The sequence below is a fragment of the Theobroma umbraticum genome, unplaced genomic scaffold (genome assembly GCF_002168275.2).
Source record: "Theobroma umbraticum cultivar Fairchild unplaced genomic scaffold, ASM216827v3 scaffold_95.0, whole genome shotgun sequence".
NCBI lineage: Eukaryota > Viridiplantae > Streptophyta > Magnoliopsida > Malvales > Malvaceae > Theobroma > Theobroma umbraticum.
The window spans coordinates 3,786,711-3,795,466 of NW_018397257.1; the positions used below are offsets into that span (position 1 = coordinate 3,786,711).

The 8,756-nt window shown below is 34.2% G+C and overlaps 1 pseudogene; it reads left to right on the forward strand.

The window, feature by feature from the left end:
- Positions 1 to 3,114: 3,114 nt before the first annotated feature.
- Positions 3,115 to 8,756, forward strand: part of LOC110412310 (G-type lectin S-receptor-like serine/threonine-protein kinase LECRK2) — a 14,136-nt pseudogene continuing 8,494 nt past the window's right edge.

Genomic DNA, 8,756 nt, shown 5'->3' on the forward strand with positions numbered 1-8,756 from the left:
AAGTTTATGATGAGCTTGCTATGGACTAGCAAGTCAGCTTTCAGTATGCTTTTACTGTGTTATATTCTCTAGATTAGAGTGTCTTGGTGATTCATCAAATGAATTAAGCGAAGTGCTCTTTGCATAAGATGTTTGCTCAGCAATTAGATTATTTACTTTCTCATCGATCTTACCAAAAGGAAATATTTCTTCCTAAGATTTCACATCTCGTGAAACATAAATCTTTTTACTTTCAAGATTATATATGCGATATCCTTTCTATCCTGAAGGATAACCAACAAAGATACCTGGTTTACTATAATAGGCAAATTTATCACGCGATTTATTGTTGACATGCCCATAATAGTGACACCCAAGTGATCTTAGATGATCATAAGTCGAAGGTTGACCAAGCGGTTTCTCATATGGAGTCTTGTTCTTTATGACTGAGAGCGACATGTGATTGATCAGATATGCTGAAATAAGCACACATTCTCCCCAAAAAGTGATGGGAGGATTAGCTTGAAATTGAAGTGCATGAGCCACTTCCAAAAGATGGCAATGTTTACGTTCCACCACACCATTTTGTTAAGGTGTGTTTGTGCAACTGGTTTGTCTTTCCATACCATTTTCAAAGTAATGGTCCACCAAATCCTAATGTTTAAATTCCATCCCATTGTCTGTTCGCGATATCCTTACTTGTGTATTGAACTATGTCTTGACCCACTGAAAAAAATAAAAAAAGAGATTTTTAGTTTCTAATTTATGCTTCATGAGAAAAACTCATGTTGCCCTACTGTAGTCATCAACAATAGTAAGAAAATAGTGTGATCCTGAAAAAGATGCGGTTTGATAAAGACCCCAAATGTTGCAGTGAATTAAATCAAAAGTATGCTGACTTTTATTCTTATGATTCAGAAAAGGTAATTTGGTTTGTCTTGCCTTACAACATACATCACAAAGAAAATTGTCCTTTCTAATGCAATTAATAGATAAATTCAAAACCATTGAAAGACAATCCAAAGGAATGTGCCTTAATCAATAATGCTACAAAATCACAATATCTTTGCCAGTATCTTTGCTTTTAGCCAAAAATGCCTTGCCCGCCCTCATTGGCTTTAAATGGTACAATCCATTCCGTATTCTACCCACTCCAATTAGTTTCCTCAAGTGTAAGTCCTATATTACATAAAATTCAAACCCAAAAATGAGAAGACAGTTTAAGTCATGAGTTATTTTGCTCACAAATAGTAAATTAAAGCAAAATTCAAGTACACCCAGAACCCGTTCCAAGGTTAAGTTATGCCCAAGATTCACTCGACCCAAAGCATGAACTGGTACAATGTCACCATTTGAAATTTGAATAGGTGGAATATCAGGATTTTCAACTATGCCAAATAAACTATTGATTTGATGGGCAATATGATCTATAGCCCTAGTATCAATTACCCGTAAATTGTCTTTTTTACTAGAAGAATTACCAGAAAAGTTCGCATTAGAGGCAATGTTGACTTTTGGCCTATTGCTATTGTTGGATTGTTGGTCCAAAAGGTCTATCAGTTGCTAGATATGAGCTTGTGTTAGCCCAAGAACAAGTGAGGAAGACTCTTGAGGCGTGCCTATCTCTGACCCAACCAAGAAAGCCCAAGGTTTCGTGCTAGTTGATGTTGTTGAAGTTCTTAGCCCCCTATCACTGCATACGCATGCTTGATCTTCGCCAACTTTTGATTTCCTTTGCCAATCTATTCGGTAACCAACAATCTCATAACAATCATCACGGGTGTGGCCGATCTTGTCACAGTGTAAGCAATGAGAACGGGAACCTTCACTGCTACATTTATTATGTCGATCAACTCGTTGATCCCTAACATTCAGTCCGCTGTCACATCTTGCACTACTGGTAGCTTGATTTCTCACCATCAAGGTTGTTCTTTCAGGCACCATGGCTCATGACGCAACCACCACTAACTGTTTTTCTTCTTATGCTTCAATTGCATAGACCCGTCCAATGGTGGGAAAGGATTCCATGCTAAGAACTTGTGACCTAACAGTTCTATAAGTATCATCCAACCCCATCAAGAAGTCAAATACTTTCTCTTCCTCTCACATCTCTTGCATTTGCCTTGTCGGTAGTGCACTTTCCACGAGAACAAATAGGTAAAGGTCAAAAAGTTTTAACTTCATTCCATAGTGCTTTCAATTTTCCTTAATAGGAAGAAACTAGAACTTTCTCTTGCTGTAAAAGTGCAATGGCTCACTTGAGTTCATAAACTCTAGGAGTAATGCCTTGAGTGAGCCGTTCTTTAAGGTCTGCCCATAACTCACTTGCATTCTTTGAATGTACTGCTCCACCTTGTAATTCTTTGCAAAGAGCATTGATTAGTCAAGATAATACTATTGCATTACACTGTACCCAATCTTGAAACTTTGGTGAATTAACTTCTGGTTTTGAAATCGATCCATCCACGAATCCTATTATATTTTTTGATTGGAAGGCGTTGAGAAAACTGCGCCTCTAAGTGAAATAGTTGTCTCCTATTTCGCTTTAAGGATTGGTGACAAATATTAGCCCAAGATGATCCGAGGAATGTAGATAATAAAGTGATTTGGCATGGACAAAGGTGCTATTCGACATACTGACACCTATGGTAGGTACTAAGCTCACGTTGCCCTTGTCTACTCCTCCATCACCTTTATCAGCCATAAAAAAATTTTAACCTAGGTTGTCTACAACCCGCTCTAATACCATGAAGAGTTTGAATACTCTTTTGGATGATTTTTTTAAGAAGTCATTAGGTCTTTATATATAAGTTTCATTGTCAATACAAAAGGAAAAATAATCTATACAATAAAGAGAAATTTCCTAGATCAAGCTAACATTATATGACCAAGCCAATAATTAAGGAAAATTTCAACTAGAATCACTAAGTCAATTAGAATAGCCTAGTCAACCAAATCATATCAATTGAAATGGTCTTCATCATATCAATCACGGCAAATTAGAATTATCAATTGAGATAGCCTTCATTACTAGGATCACAAATTGAGATACCATTGAGATAGCCTTCATTAGAAACAAATATTTAGGATGACAATTGAAAAAAAATATTTAAGTTTGTTAACATTTAGCCCACCATGGATTTTAAACTACTAGGTCTTTTATGCTTATTCTTGTTTTTTCTGTTACTACCACTGTCATCCACTACTCAGAGCTTTAGCAATATTCCTTTGGGCTCATCCCTCATTCAAAAAAATGAGAACTCTTCATGGAAATCACCTTCAAGTGATTTTGCTTTCAATTTCCAGCATATTGGAAAATATGGCTTCTTACTAGCAATTTGGTTCAATAAAATACCTGAAAAGACCATTGTCTGGCTCTAGTCAGCAAACAAAATAATCTACTCCAAAGTGGGTCCAAAGTTGACCTAACCAGAGTTGGTTGGTTGGTTCTCAGAGATCAAGCTGGTCGGCAGATATGGACTCCTATTTCTACTAGTATAGGTGTTTCTTATGCAGCCATGCTTGACACAAGAAACTTTGTGCTAGCAGGACAAGATTCTACAATTTTGTGGTAGAGTTTTGATGATCCTATAGACACAATCTTACCAATGCAGATTATGAAGCAAGGTGGCCAACCGATTGCTCGTTACACAGAAATGAATTACTTGAGTGCAAGATTTAAGTTAATCTTGCAACTTGATGGAAACCTCCTCCTATATACCATGAATTTTCTGTTTGATGATGCTATTGCTCTTTACTGGTCAACCCAAAATTCCATAGGCAGTGGTTTTGAGGTGATCTTCAACGTGTCTGGCAGCATATACCTCACATCAAGGAATGGAAGCATACTTAATACTGTATTCTCAACTGCATTATCAACAAAATACTTTTACCTATGGGCTACTGTTAACTACGATGGAGTATTCAAACAATATGCCTACCCAAATAGTGCTACTAAAAGCAATGGTAGGATGCCAATGGCTAGGACAAGTTTGTCCTTTGAGGAAATTTCTTTGATAATAGAGAAATATATACTATAGAGAGAGTAAATCTCAACTAAGGAAAAACAAGGGAGCAAAAAAAAGGGAAAACCAAAAATTAGGGAAAGAAGTTGTCACTCATTTTTTTTCATATTTCATATATAAAGATACCAACAAAACAAACCAACCACACAATTCGGTATTGGAGAATGAAATGCTGCGGAATTATAACTAAGCACAAGATTCCAAGTTTGGAATCCTGTGCCTTGCAACGGACACTACAACAGCTATGAAAAGTAGCAAAAATACCAAATTAATAAAAAAAACATGGCTTTTTAGCCTTACAAGGACCAAGTAAAATGACACAGTAAAATGGTGTTTAGCCAAAGTACAAGAAACAGTACTAAATATTAAAATGACAAGCCTATATGCATTTCATTAACTCGTTAAACCAATAGTTGAAACATCACCATATCTATCTTCTTCCTTGCTTCAACGAGTCGTTAATTTAGCGCCCAATCTCATCTTCTTCTTTACCAGATGGAATTACAAAACTTTTAACATCCTTCATACCATCAAATATATGTTTGAGGATTGGAGGAGATTCAAGCAGTAGAGTACGTGGGTTCAATAGCTACTGCATGCTAGATGATCACCAAAGTCCAATTTGTCATTGCCCTCCTAAATACACTTTTGTAGATCCAAATAACATTACGAAGGGATGCAAACAAAACTTCATTCCCTAAGATTGTGATGAAGCATCACAACAAATGGACCTATTTGAATTTAAAATAATGCCTAATGCTAATTGGCTTGATCCATATCATCAAAGTTGTAAAGCAATAGCTGAGTATTAGTGCAGATTGGCTTGATCCATATTATCAAAGTTGTAAAGCAGTAGCTGAGTATCAGTGCAGATTGGCTTGCTTGAATAATTGTTTGTGTACAATAGCTACTTTCAGAGATGGCGAGTGTAAGAAGAAAATTCCTCTTGCAAATAAGGGAGTTGATCCTAACATTAGAAGGAAGGCCCTAATAAAAGTAAGGAAAGACAACTCTAGTTTTGAAACTTCTGTAGAGAACAAGGATTATTCCATTATAATTCATGTAATATCAGTTTTATTTGGTGGCTCTGTCTTTCTAAACTTGCTCTTACTTCTAGTAACCTTTATGTCATTTTCTCATTTAAAGAGAAAACAAACAAAAATTCAGCCACAAAAAGTCATGTCAGCAACAAATCTTCGAAGTTTCACTTACAATGAGCTAGAGAAAGCTACAAACAGATTTAAGGAAGAATTAGGTCATGGTGCCTTTGGAACGGTTTACAAAGGGATGTTAACAACTGAAGCCAAAGAATTAGTTGCAATTAAGAAATTAGGCAAGATGGAAAGGGATGGGGAGCACAAATTCTGAGCAGAAGTGATAGCAATAGGCCAAAAAAACCACAAGAACTTAGTCCAGCCGCTAGGATTCTACAATGAAGGACAAAACCACATTTTGCTGTATAAATACATGAGCAATGCTTCTCTAGCAAAATTCTTGTTTGAAATTTCAAGACTCATCTGGTACCAAAATATTGAAATTGCTCTTAGAACTACAAGAAGGCTATGCTACCTACATGAAGAATGTAGCTCGTAAATCATACATTGTGATGTCAAGCCTCAAAATATCCTTGTAGATGACTCTTTTACAGCAATAATTTCAAATTTTGGATTAGCCAAGCTTCTGACGACAAATTAGACTCAAACTACTACTATTATCCAAGGAACCAAAGGATATGTTGACCATGAATGGTTCAAAAACATGCCCATTACAATCAAAGTTGATGTTTACTGCTATGGCATATTTTTGCTAAAGCTCATTTGCTATGGGAAGAATTATGAGCTAGATATAAAGGAACAAGATCAGATAATTCTAGCTAATAGGCCATATGATTGCTATACAATAGGAAAATTGAATCTTTTAGTAGAGAATAAAGTAGATGTTGGGATGAGCCCTGCAATTAATTGGGATTGATTAAAGCTTGATTCCAATAATGCGACAATATCGTTCATGTTGAATGATTAAAAGTTTTCTTTCATTAATAAGACATTAATTATAACAAGTTATAAGTCTAATTGGATGAAGTCCATGAGATTAACATGCTTTGCAACAGAACCGAAATGGGTTGCAGTTATAAGATCCTTATGCATTGAAGCATAACCTTTAAATGTTCCTAGTCGATGTATCATTGAAACTGGATATCAATTATACCTAAAGACTAGTACATTCCATATTTCTTACTTGAGAAGTAAGCAACCAATCTTATAGTTTGAAGTATAGAGATACCTAGAACTAGAATATAGGTGCTTGTATAGGAAAGCAAGTTCACTGAACATGACCTACCATGAGAAGTGCATTTGGTATTTCACTCAAATGTCTATGCAATACTTTTCATGTATCAGTTCTATAAATACTCCCTGGACTTGAGACACCATATTGTCTTATATGTGGAGTGCTATGTTTTGATTTCATCCCTACGGGTACCTAATCAAGGATGCTGAAACAGAATTTTTTTAGGTATAGCATGAAGCATGTGAAGCCAAATGAGTGGTCAAGATAAGAATCAACACCACAAGTGATTCAAGGGACATATCTGAACAGTTTTTGGTTGATATTAGCTTATTGAAGTCCTTGGCCAAGGCAACTTAAAGATTATGAAAGGAGTTTCACAAATCTCTATAAGACTGATCATCAAACTTTAAGAACAAATATGGAGATCAATATGAATGGACACTACACCATGCTCTTATCATATCTAGGATATATGATAAGGGAATGAATTACATTGAAAGGTTGATCACTGAAATATTAAGTCAAACCATCTTAACTCTTCTAACACTTAATGGCCATGATGGATTGCTAGATCCCAATCTTGGTCTATGAACTCTAGGTAGCTGACTTGATTAATGATAAATTTAAAGTAGTTTAAATTCATCTAATTCTAAGTTTAACTTAAGAATTACATGTTGTGTTCATTGCTAACATGTTAAAAGCCTAATGGGCCACACACCTAAAATGAATGTTGACAATAAAATGCGAAAAGTGATTAAGTTGAACTTAATTAAATTAAAAGTTGTGAGCTTCTCAAGCATTTGATTAAAATTGTTCAATTAAGTTGTGCCTAATTAATTAAATTGTTTAACTACGTCATTTGGCCTAATTGATTAAAATTATTTAATTAAGTTATTGGGCCTAATTGATTAACATTGTTTAATTAAGTTGTTTGACTTAATTAATTAAATTTTTTAATTAAGTTATTGGACGTAATTGATTAAATTAAACAATTAAGCTAATTCAGCCTCTTAAGGACTTAATTAAACTGTTTAATCAAATTATTAGATTAATTGGCAATTACAAAATAGTTTTGTAATTATGATTTAAAATTAATCCAAGTTATAAATTCCTTGCTATAACCTCCAAACAAAAATAAGAGAGTGGCTGACAAAAGTAGAAAAACGGCACATTAGAAATTCCTTTTATCCTGCTGTTCCTTGTGCAAATAAATATAGTTTTTCATTCACTTGATTTCTTTTGTGTGTTCAGCCCAAAATTTTTGTGTGGATTATGAGTTTATAAAACTCATCTTTGCTAGCATATTGTCAAAGGATAACACTCCTAATCCTTAAAGAAGGGTTTTCTAATTCATTGGTATGGATTACTATTAGAGGCTGCAAAAGGATTCCTTAGACAGCTTTGATTTACAACAACCGGGCTGAGATGGTTGAGCTTTTTTGAAAACCGATTTAGCAGTTTAATAAAGGATTCATAAACTTTTATTATTTAGGTAAAGTGATATGATCATATATTTTATTTATTAATTTAATTCTGTACTTAATTTGGTACGAAAAAGATCCTAAGAGGGTCAGACGTAATTCAATTTGTTAATTTTATTTCTGATGTGTTTTTATTTGTATTTGATGCATGATTAGCTCTTACCCAACAATGGTATCAGCGCCACTTTCATGCCATTTGAGTGCTTGCTCACGTTCAATGGATGCTTGATTAGCAAATAGTTGTTTTTTATTTTGATTTGGGGCGATTTTGTTAAAATTGATTTTTCAAAAATCTACTTCGCCAATTTCATTTAATTCTATCTAGAAACATTTGTGGCCTCTTTTAATTTTATTTTAACTTATTTAAATCATGTGTAGACTTAACTAATGTGTGTTTTACATTGTGCAAAGGAATCACGAGAAAAAGAACATAAAAGACGGTTTTGGAGGCTATCTTGTAGGGCAGCAAACACACATGATTTTAGGTGTAGAATTTTGCTTCTATTTGTGCTTTAAGTTCCAGCAAACACACATTTATTGGTGGATATGTGGACAGCAAAATCATGAAATGTTCATGATTAAATAAGCTGATTTTAAGCAAGAAGTTGTAGCAAAAATTTGAAAGCAGTCTTGCTCACTGTTATGACATGAATTTCAGTTTTAATTGACAAGAAAGTCTTGGAAATTAATTTTGAAAAATTCCAGAAAAATTATCTTTATTAAAACGTTCAATAAAGATTATTCCTGGAAAATATCATGGTCAAATATGCTGATATCAAGCAAGAAAATTGGTGCAAATATAAATCTGTCCAGCTCACTATTTTGGCATGAATTTTGGTTTTAATTGACAAGGAACTCTTGAAGATTAATTCTGAAAAATTCCAGAAATATTATCTTTATTAAAATGTTCAATGAAGATTATTTCTGGAAATTTTCATGGCTAAAAAAGCTAATTTAGGCTATTAATTATTGAAAGTTTGAA